The sequence below is a fragment of the Calliphora vicina genome, chromosome 4 (genome assembly GCF_958450345.1).
Source record: "Calliphora vicina chromosome 4, idCalVici1.1, whole genome shotgun sequence".
In the NCBI taxonomy this organism is placed as follows: domain Eukaryota; kingdom Metazoa; phylum Arthropoda; class Insecta; order Diptera; family Calliphoridae; genus Calliphora; species Calliphora vicina.
The window spans coordinates 29,041,173-29,054,055 of NC_088783.1; positions in this window are offsets into that span (position 1 = coordinate 29,041,173).

Sequence of the window (12,883 nt, forward strand, 5' to 3'; positions counted from 1 at the left end):
TATATCAAAATCTGGCTTCGCTCAGAAAAGATTTCTTTCATTGCAGAAAGGTTTTATAATATTTCAGAAAGACAATTTTCATTTCGCAATGCAAAACAAATTTTGTGGGCGAAGCCAGTTTTTGATATTTATGTATTGAAATGACTCCCAATACAATGCAATAACTCCTAATTCCCAAAATAAAATGAAATAAAACCCAACAAAAATTTGATTGGGGGTTGTTTTATTGGGCGATATTGCATTATGAAATAACTCCCAACAAAAAATTACGAAATAACTCCCAATGCGTTAGGAGTTGTTTCATAATGAAATAAGTCCCAAGTTGTATGAAAAATTTGTTGGGTGTTATTTCATTTTTTCGTAGGGAGTTATTTCATTTTGGAGTTATTTCACGGTACCCAAACTTATATTTACCCTTCTCACGAAGGTGAAGGGTATAAAAACAAAAATATTTTAAATCGTTAATAACTTTTTAAATACTGCGATTTTAGAGAAAATAAGCTCAATCTGTGATCACTCATATGTTATACCAAAAATCGAGTTTTAATATAAAATACTCAAATATCTTAAATCGTCAATAAATTCGTAAATATTGTTGTTTTAAGGAAAATAAGCTCAATTTTTATTTAGTACCAAAATCGATTTTTAGTATGAAATACTTAAATATTGTACAAAAAAACTCTAAAACTTTGCAAATATTGCGATTTTATGGAAAATAAGCTCAATCTGTGATCACTCATATTTTATAGCTAAAAACCGATTTTTAGTTTAAAAATACATATTTTAAATTGTTAACAACTTCTTAAATACTTTTTATGGAAAATACCCAAAATCTATTTTTATATAAAAAAACTCACATATGGGCAATTCCACGAGAATCGCTACCACGACTGAAAACACAAAACCCTTGAAACTTTTTTTCAAGATGATTTGAATAGAAGAAATTAATAAAATGTTACTATGTGAAATTATTTAGATCATATTACAACATTTTAAAGACAAAAATAATAGTTTAAACTGATTATATTTAATTCTTTAATGTTTTGAATTTAACTCTGATTGTTTTTTTTTGCTATTGTCAAATTGTTTATTGAAACCGAATGTATATTTTCTATTCACTTTTTTAGTTTTTCTATACATATACATATTTACAGAATAAATATTGTTTTATTATAAGATAAACATATGTCACGTACGGTATGTCACGTTCGGTATGTCACGTACGATATTAAATTGTATTTGTTATAAAATCATCCAAAGATTGTTTTTATTTAAATATGACGGATTGTAAAGGAAAAATATTTCGTTTAGTGAAAAAAATTAAAAGAAAACATAACGCCTATCACGATTCGAATATTTTCGCATATTTCTACATGTATCTCAAAATGAGTCACGTACGATATACCCTTAATTTGCTCAATATTTTGGACAACAATATTTCGAAAGAACTTTTTATTATTTTAAAATGGAACATAAAGACCAAATTATTTTTCAGATACTCTTATTTTTGCAAAATCTATTCTACTCTATAGGCGTACAAATGTCACGTACGATGATATGGAATTGCCCATATTTTAAATCATAAATAACTTCATAAATACTGCAATTTTAGAAGAAAGTAACCAAAAACTCAAATATCTTAAATCGTTACTAACTTTGTAAATACTGGTATTTTAGGAAAAATAATCTTAATTTGTGATCAATCACATTTCATATCAAAAACCGAATTTTAGTATGAAAAACTCAAATATCTTTTAGACAAATCCAGGTAAACAGTAACGATTTGAATCGTTTGAGGCAAAAAAAAAATTACGCAAAATGGAATACTTTGTAAATTCAATATTGATGAGTGTTCAAGATTGAAAAGGGAAATTGGTACTTTTTCTCCTAACGGTACTTTTTTGATATTTTAAATTCTTAAACTTATCGACATAAAAATTAGCTGATGTGCATCAGAGTGGAGTTAGAATCAAACATATGGAGAACTAATGGTACTTTTTCATTCTTAATTATAATAATATATAAATGAGAATAAAATGGGTAATTATTGGTACTTTTACTTTATTATTTTATACAGAGTAAAAAGAAAAATAAATACATTTAAAAAAAAACTTTTCATTGCAAACCGTGTTGCCCCTAAAATATAGTTACGGAAATAATTGCAAATACCATTAGCTCTAGAAAACTGTTAACGTCATTTCGAGTGGTCGCGGATCCAAATTTACCAATATTATTGGGCAATATCATGGAAAATGTATTTTTTTTCTTAAACAATATCAATGAGAGGTATTTTTAAGACCTCTCCAAAGATATATTATTATTTTTTGATACAATATCTTTTAAAAAGTCAACAAAAAGGCCATATAAATTAGTCTATTAACTAGATTACACTATTTAAAAGTTAAGATATTAAATTTTAATTCAAGGTATCCTATGAGTGTATAGACACTTCAAATATGCATTAAGGAGAACAATCTGCTATATATAGCAATGGCACGGATCCAGGTCAACAATTTGGGGGAAATAAAGTAAAAATATTAAAACTTTTCGGTTTTGGAAGGTAAAATTTCCCTTCCCCCTGCTGAATACGCGCCTGTATTTATTCCTGTTATTAAGAAATATAAAAAAGGAAATCTAAACAAATTAAGTCTTTCAAAGTTCTGCTAAAAATAGTAAACCACAACTAGCTAGCTATACTGTACACCAATTTCAACTAAGGCCTACAATAATCAACTCAAAACACACATTAGAAAACATCTCACTATTGTCCTACCTCCCTTACGCCTAAAGGACTAAACTCCCCCTCCTTGTCACTGTCCAATATCAATTCTTGCAATTGTATTTCACAGCACACAGTCAGTAGACAGACAGACACTTGACTTAAGTCAAGTAGTTTTTGCAGTTAAATACAAAACAAATGAACCAACCGCACAATTGTAATACAACATACAATAGAAAACTTCTACCAAAGAAGATTTATAAAAAAAAAACTTTGTGTTTTATAGTACAAAAAACTAGAATTCTGTTTATTGGTTGCTGGTATAAAACATCGTTTCATTTACAGCAAATCATTCCATTCAAATACGAGTTTATTTTGAAAATGTTTAGAATGTTTATTATTGTTGTTGCTGGTATTTGTATTAGTTTTTTTTTGTTTTTGATTCGAACTTCGAAGGCTCTAAAATTCTGTAGCTAGGCAAAGGCGTGTCACAAAATCGTAAATCACTTTGAAGTGGGTCGTAGACGTCTAACAAATGAATTGTTTACGAAAAAAAGCACAAGTAAATTGGAGAAACAAGAGAAACAGAAACAAAAACTAAAACATCTGATATTTAGTGTGAGTAGAAAATCCCCCACCCTTCTCTTCACACAATTTATCAAAACGTCCCAATAAACCAATAATTTGAAGAAACTTCAACACAAATTGACCAAAACACAACAGATGGCGCGACATGTTACAATGTATCCAGCAATATTTTGTTGTTGTTTAACTCATATCTATGTGTGTTTGATATGAATCCAATAAAATGCACACTCACACTCCATCACAGACATCTACATACTCGTAGATACATTCCTTTTAACAATAAATCACAGTTATGAGCTCAATTAATTTTAGAATACACTACACTGAGTTGTTATTATTTTAGGTTTCAGTTGAAACTGGTGACAGGGTTTTAATATTTAGAACAGTGGTCGGCTCATTATTTCTTATTATTTTCTTGATGCATAATCTTCAATTTGTTTCCCTAACATTCTTGTTTTGTTCATCTGCATAGTAAATTTTTTTTTTTGGGAGCTGGTAGTTATGAGTGCCGACCACTGATTTAGCATAACTGAAACATATCATGTCATAAGCCGGGTCAATTTATTAAAGACAACATTAAGAACAGAAACGAAAAATTTGTAGTCCCTTTACAAATAATGCATATATCGAAAATAGGTTTTGATATTTTCTTTGCACTAACTTTCACTAGGCAATCATTAAGATATTATTGCTTTAATTCCGTGGCCTGTCATAATGTCAAATGTCCATGTATGTACTGACACACCAAATAATGTCACAAAGTTCATGGGTTGCAATTAAACAAGATGTCCAAAGAAATTTTAAGTATGCGAAGGTTGCATTCGATATACATTTAAACCCCTCCTTCCTCCTTCCTGCCGAAGGTCAGCTTTATAGGAAATTTTTTAAGCGATGCAAAAATCCAATCCTATTGGGTGTGTGACTTTAAAATGCGGGATATGTCATATTGAAGGACAAATATCTGTCATTTATTCGCACGTAGTAAACAACAATGTTTTTTTTGCTTCGAAAATGTCGAATTTTATGCCAACAAAGCGTCATATATAGGTAGTTTTTCTTTACGTCGTTAATTTGAATGAAAGCCGCTTAAGCACATCGATTGCTCACCAAAACTTATATTGCTTGGTTGGTTAGTTTACGTGGTAGTTCTCTGCGCGCGAACAGTCATGTAGTGTCGAAAGGACCCCGTTTTGACAAGGCCACACCACTCGTCAGATGTACTGTAGGTGGAAAATCGTTTCATCTTTTTTTTTCTATCCTTACAGATACGACAATGGTCGTTAAAAGGAAGCACAAGAAGATTTGCCTGCTTGTATAGCGTCCAGTGCCACGTTAATACTGCCAGCAACCTTGATATTTCCTTTCTATTGTGGATTACACTAGTTTACAAATCAAACATTTTTGTTTGCTCATGGAATGAAACTTATATTTTCGAGAAGAGCTAGGTTTTTGGGTACATAACACTCTGGCGAAGCTACTAGATACTTTCAGAGTTGTATTCTTTTGACAAATTCCAAAAAAAATTAACGGGAAAAAAATAAATACTGTTTAAAAGTACATATTTCCTGTAGATAAACGTTAATAAATCGCTATTAAATACAAAACTCTAAAGTTAAAACTATTTTAAAATGTCTTCTGGAAAGTGTAAAATAAACCCAGACCATTTTTGTTTTATTTGCGGAAAAATTATTCAGTCAAATCAAGGTTTTCCTATAACACAAACACTGCAAAATGCTTATTTACATTAAAAAATTTCGTAAAAGCTTTAGATAAGACAAAACCAGCATTTCAATATTTATGCAGCGTGTTCCCAAGTCTTTCCGAGGCTGAACTAAAAGAAGGCATATTTGTGGGTCGTCAAATAAGAAACATTTTGGTTGATACCAAATTTGAGTGTCTATTAACCGACGTTGAAAATGCAGCATGTTCAAGAATTTTTGGGGAATAAGAAAAGTCAAAATTACAGAGATATTGTTGTGAATTTATTACATAATTTTGAATTGATGGGTGCAAATATATCCCTCAAAATTCACTTTTTATATTCTCATCTGGATTTTTTCACGGAAAACCTCGGACACATGAGTGACGAACATGGAGAGCGTTTCCATCAAGATTTGAAGATTTTCGAGAGGAATTATCAAGGTTTTTGGGATCAGAATATGGTAGGAGACTACTGTTGGAGTGTCGTGAGGGAGACAAATGAAAATAATTATAAAAATAGAACTATAACACTTCACTTTTAATTTTTTTGTACTAATTTAATGTAAATTTTTATATGTTTCGTTTTTAAGAAATATCTCAAAAGTTTGACGTCCAGGATTTTTTTAAATATTTTTTCTGAAGTTAGAATACCTAATTACACAAATCCCCATATGTTTCAATTCATGAGCAAAAACATTGTAAACTAGTGTTATCAGTTTCATAGATCATTTGTCGTTAAAAGAGGGCCACATTAACTTGGCCACCATAAATCGCAAAAATGAAAACCACTATCTTCATTTGGAAGATGGTATGAGATGCCTATCCCAAGTTCGTCACAGAAAACACTAGAACCCACACCACAGCCCATTTTAGAACAGTCTGTATACATCCTGGTGTCGTATTCATATTCCCTGAGTGAATTAAGATCTTGAACACCCTATCAAAATCTGTATATAGAAGTAGTACGATCGATGGTAGTGGGCCAAGACTCCACGCATGGCCATATGTTCTCGATCTCAAACAACCAGACGTGTTAAACCTAGCTGCATGCAGAGGTGGCCATTAGGCGAAGATCGATTGGATCAAGGTGCAATATAGTGTACAGTGAAGGACTTATTGCGCCAGTTATGCCAATGCAAGATGATCTCTGGATTTTATATTGTTGATCTACAACATAGTTTCTCCTAGTTGCGGTCCACCATACAAGAGAGCTGCAGGATTCATCCAAAAACAATGAAATTAAGTACCATACAAACTGAAGCCTAGAGACCTTGGAAGACGATTTTCCATGTCCGAACTGCTTGAACGCTATACAAGAATATGCGAAGTTCGGCCAGCCAGCCGAATTGACACCAAAGCGAAATATCCGTGGCGCTAAGGTAATTCTCAGTATTTGGTAGGAACAAACGGGGACTATCTTCTATGAGCTGCTGAAATCTGACAAGACAGTCACTTTAAAACTTTACCGAACACAACTGATTCGTTTGCAGCGGCCAGACAAGAGAGCGTAATATTCCATTATGACAACTCACGGCTACATGTTGCTATACCTGTTAAAATGTATTTAGAATAAAGTAGTTGGGATATTTTGCCTAACGCGCTTTATAGACTACTATTTGTTTCAATCGATGCAGAACACTCTCTGTAGGATACGTTTCACTTTGGAACAGAGTATCCGATATTGTCTTGATTCGTTCTTGGCCTCAAAAGATGAGCAGTTCTTTTGGTTCGCAATCCATATGTTGCCAGAAAGATAGGAAAGATATTGTACAAATGTTTCAAATAAAAGCTTTTTAAAAAAAAATCCACAGTTATACACCCAATACATCTAAATTGGAGCAATTACTCCCGCATAGACTTTCTTCATCTGGAAATCTGATAAAATATTGCAATATTTTATTGATTTCCATTGACTTTCAAATGTGTCTTATCGTCTAAGGAGACATGGCAATTTTTCAAGAAACGGAGTCGACGCTGTGAAAGATGTAAAATATTCATACATGAACATGATGACCCAATATCTCCAAGAACATGTGTGACTGCTGAAATCAAGTATCACTCACCCGCTTTATAGAGCAGACCGTGCCCCGTCCGACTACTATTTGTTTCGATCGATGTAGAACGTTCTCTCTGGGATACGATTCACTTTGGAACATAGTATCCGATATTGGCTTGATTAGTTCTTGGTCTCAAAAGATGAGCAGTTATTTTGGTTCGGAATCCATATGTTGCCAGAAAGATGGGAAAAAAGCATAGCTAACAATGGCCAATACTTTAAATAAATGTATATTGCTCAAATGTTTCCAAATAAAAGCTAAAATTTAAAAAAAAAAAGTTCGCATGTTTAATTCATACAACCAATTTATCTGAATTAGAGCAATTCCTCCTGCATAGACTTTCCTCATTTATTGATTGGATGTGTCATAATTTCCATTGACATTAAAATGCGTCATATCATCTATTGAGATTTTAACACTTTTTCAAGAATCGGAGTCTATTATTCAGATTTCTACGATGTGAAAGATCACAAATATTCCTACATAAACCCAATAGCTCCAAGAACATATCAGAAGCCGCAGAACAAAAGGTTCTTCTTCGATTTTTTTTACAAATTGATTTTTTGGTATTTTTATAAAATTTGGATTGAAATCTTCTAGAAAAAATCAATTTCCCAAAATTTTTAAATTTTCAAAAAAGTACCTTTTGTTTTGCGGGTCTTCATATATGACTGACGAAAGCAAGTGTCACTCATGAGGATATTAATAAAAATAAACATTCAAGTGCAATCCATAGATACATGTAGCACATAATGAAATCGTTCCTTACCACACAAATTTATATTTCCATATAAAGTTAATAATCAATAAATATTAATTTTATTATATTCTCCCACAATTCCTCAGTTTTAAATAACTTTCGCAAATTAATAGCAGTATTTTGCAAACTATATATCATAATTTCTGACTTTTTAGAGCAATAAAATTGTGCATAACCAACTTGACAAATCATTTTGGTTGATTATCCATCCATCCAGGCATTCATCCATCCATCTATCTATCCCATCATTAACGTACTCTCTCTCTTACATAGCAATCATCAGCCAAAAAACATATGCCGTTTATGTATTTTCGTAAAGCTTGTGAACGCTTGTGTTGTGTTTTTATAGCCCAGCCATAGTTTAATGCTCAACTGCGGTTGCACAGGCGCAACCCAGTTAATAATTGTTATTAAGCAAATTAACTTGATGAAATGCAACGCTTGTTTATGTCAAACATCATCACTTGATGTTGATGTTTTTTTTTTTGCTGAAGTTTTAGTTCATGTTGTTTACTTTCTGAGGGCAAATCGATATTTGGTTTTAGCGTTTCTTTTTGTGGCTTTTTCATACAGCTGTGCAAGATTGAAATCATTGAAATTTATTGATGTATGATAAAATTGTATGAGTGATAAGAAATGGGTAATTAAAATTAGCCGTAATTATAATTTTAATTTAGGGTTTGATGAGAACTTTGAAAATATTTAAACTCCAAAGTTTAATATGACTTTTAGTAACCTCAGAAATATTTGAAAATATGCATCTAACTCCTCTTCATTACCAAATTTAGACATTTTTATGATCTCCTCTCCTTTAAATGCTGGCAACTCTATCAAATTTATTTATTTATTTTCATTAAATAACCACTTCAAACTTGAGTAACTTCATGACAACTTGTGACTCAAAGCTATAGATTTTGAAAAGAAACCCACTCATTTATTTTAACCATGCTACGCATCAAACCAGACAGGCAACAAAAAACAAACGGCCAACATTATGGACATTTCAGAAGACAAAACTGAAACAAATGAAAGCAAAAAAATCGCAACACATCAAAATCGACAGGCTCTGCTGTCTGGCTGACTGGCTGGTTGTGCAGCTTAGTTGGGTTACATTAAACCATACCACTACTCTCCATTGAACAAGTTGATCTTGCCACCACTAAACACAATGATGGCTGGCGCTATACTTGAGAAACAACAAAAAGAGTTACTCCGTTAGTGTTGCAGTTGGCTTGGGTATACGGTTGGGTTGCGTTGACGTTTGAGGGAGTGACGTGTTGAGTTTGATTGTGTTTTTTTTTTTGTAGCTGGGCTTAAAGTACTTAAAGCCATAGTAGTAGTAGTAGTTGATATTTTGAATGTGGCTATAAAAAAGAAAATAATACTCTTTATAAGGTATTTCACTTCATAAGTACATGTTTGATGATGGTGTCTTTTTCTCTTTCGTCTTCATCATCATCTTTGGGAGATCACAAATTTTCACTTAAAATTGTTGGCTGAACTGTTTGTTGTGTGTCAGCTTTTGTTAAGGTTCAAATGTGGCAACACTAACAACAACATAAGCAGCAGCAGCAAAAGTAAAAGACCAAAGTGGTACCAAAACCTATGTTTAACTTTAAGAGGGTGCCAACATGGGCGCTTTTGTGTGTGAATTACAACCTTTTGCTCTTCATTTGCTCTTAATTATTGTAATTTATTATTTTGTTTTAAATAAATTTTCAGTTGTTTCGGTTAAAAAATAACGATGATGAAAAGACTTCATTCAACAACAATAATAATAATAATAATGATAATAATAACGACAACAGCAATAATAACAACAAAACAACATCAGTTAACTATAAAAACGACATCTCTTAAACGATCTTAATGTTGATTTTAAACATGTTCTTTCGTGTTTTAATGAAGGGTTTAGTTGTTTTATTTAAAGTTCATATACATCAGCGATATTTGAATAAGGACGAACACTTAAAGCTTATTATCTGGCATTAACCTCCCTGTTCCCATAGGAATCAGCTAGTAATCCTTAAAAATGCAATTTATTGCACACATCTTTGATACAAACCAAATACTGAAAGTAGCATGTACTGACTCTTCTTTACAAAAGAAACCCATACTTTGCGTTTCGATGCTATTCTGCACAGATGATAAGCAGAACTGTTTAGAAATCATGATCAATGGAGTTTCGAATCTCAAAGTATCTAGTCTAAACTATTTGCAAATAATTCGAAGGTACCGGAAATAAATCTACCACTGTCCGAGCTCGAAAGAGTTTCAGTAACCAAACCAAATATATTATTTCTTGCTTGCGTTGTTTAAAGGGTTCGAGCGAATTTAACATAAATATGTAAGTTTCATGGGACCTGGACTGGCCTTGAAGCATTTTGGTTACTACACAGAGAAAACAGATTCGTAGTAGTAACCGTATTTGTTGCCAATCTAATGATTCTGTCCTAGTGACCGAATTTTACAGTTATTGCTACACAATTTTAAAAGGGGTAACAAGAGTTTGGTTGTTTCAACCAAGCTTTTTCTTCTTTATGTACTGCTTTTCTGTAGAACCGAAAAATTTTATGAATTTCATATATGCCCCGAAAATCATGGAAAGTATGCTAAACTACCATCTTGCTGAATATTTTGAGACGAACAATTTTCTTAGCGACCGCCTGTGGCCATGGAAGTACTGTCTCTAGATATTTTAAAGTCATTCGATGGTGTACTGCTTTACTAAATTAGATATATCTCAATGGCTTGCCAAAAAAAAGACCGTCGAAGCCCGTCCAATGACTATATACATCATTTAAAGAAACTTCTGGGGAATGTCTTTGTAAAAAAATTGTAGCCGCCAGCACCCGCCGAAATACTTTTTTTTTAATTTTTACGGAATGGAATTTTTAGAATTATTTCTTTATTTATTATTGATTTTTATATATCTAGACACTACTGTAACTTGAAATATAGTAAATACAGATCTTTTTAAAAATTTAGTTTCAGAAAGACATGAAAACGTATTTTTTTTAATTTTTTATTAATGATTTTTATATGTATATCTAGACCCTACTGTAACTTGAAAAAAAGTTTATATTGATCTTTTAAAGATTTTTTTCGAATCGGAGATACCAATTCTATATATAAAGAGCTCCAAATAATTTTGTCCACCCAGATTTTGATTTGGAACCACAGTGAACCTATATCCGAGCGAAAATTTAACACAACTCTCATGTATATATTTTGGAGTTTCTCGACCGGGAACAGGAGAGTGCAAAGATAGTTATCGGAGAAAGTAGGATATACTGTTAACTGTTTTATCGATACATCAATGGAGTGTTGGTTGCTGAAATTAAGGAAATTATTCATGATATTCAGTTGTTTACGTATTACACCTTAACACACTACAGGAAAAATTAGATTTTTAGTATCAGGAACGAACATTCCAGAATGTTCAAAAACACTGCTGCTTATATCCTCCATTCGATAACCTATTTCCTAGTTTCATCATATTGCACTATATAAGTAGCCTTGATTGCCCCAAAAATGTCTACACAGAAAAAACTATTTCTTAAACCGTTTCAATTCAAATATTTGTCACATATGAAGCAGACTTTGCTAAGAAGACGTGTCACTCAGGCTAAATGGATGGAAGTGGAAATGGATTCAATTGGTAGAATCAAAAGGACTGCAATGGAATGAAATCCCTCACGCTCAGGACTCCCTAAAAACACCTGAAGTAGAACTTGTAAACCCGTCTACTTGGACAAAAAATTCCATCCTTCGCAATGAAAAACTCCATCTTCACTGATGTCATGATGATGGATACGGAAATTGGATTTTAAGAATATTACCTCATGATTTGTAGTGTATTCCAGGCGAGGAGATGATAGCTATCGATAATTACGTATACGTAATTATCGATTGCTATCATCTTTCCACATTTCCACAATATAATTTTCCAACCCTATAAAGTATATAGTATATACCATGTCCGTCTGTCTGTCTGTTGAAATCAATTTTCTGAAGACACCAGATATCTTCGGGATCCAAATCATCAATAATTCTGTCCACCTTTTGACCTTTGCAACGACGTATATAAGACCATAGTTGGACCTACAATGGGTCAAATATATTTATTAACACGAATTTTTTTCACCAAAAAAAAATTTTAAAATAACAATTCTAAAAAAAAAAAATTTCCAAAAAATTAAAAAACAACATTGGAAAACAAATAAATTTTGTTTACCTAAAAATATTTAAAATTTTTATTTTGAAGTATAATTTGATGAAGGGTATATAAGATTCGGCACAGCTGAATATAGCTCTCTTACTTGTTTTTATAAACATTGCACCTCTCAATCAACACAGAGTGTAAAATATTTACTCGAAAACAATATCACACATGCAGTATGCAGAATTTTTGCAAATACTCAAAAGGGACAATCAGTTCAATAATTGATTGCAGCAACATAATGTGGAAAATACTTTCCAGATGTATGTTTTTTATGCAAGTAACTAAGCTAAGTGATTGAATATTACTAAAGGTATGGAAAAAACAACTTTAATGAAATGGAATGGAATAAATTGTGTACTCAATTGATGGATTATAACCGGAGGCGATCACGAGAGTATGTTGTTATACATTCAAGCAAACAATAACACACATGATGCATACAGTAAGAGTTACGCAAGTGTTAAAGTTTCAATATGTGTGAGATGTTCAACTAAATAAAAATTATTGTAATTAATCGCATGTTAATTTATAGAAAATGCTACTGTTTTCATGACTTAAATATTTAAATATGAAACATTTAATAAACACTAAATTACAACGATCACCTAAGAAAAACGTTTCAAAAGTGAGAGGGAAGAGACAATGGGCCTAAAACTGATCATATTAAAACAATTTTGAAAGCTGTCATTCGTCACTTTAGTGGTCAATAAATTGTTGATATGTTTTCTTTTCTTTGTAACATTTGTAACAGTTTAAGTTTTAAATGTATATTATTATTTTTATTATTATAACTCATAACTCATAGTGAGATTTATTGTTTTTTTTTCTTTTTA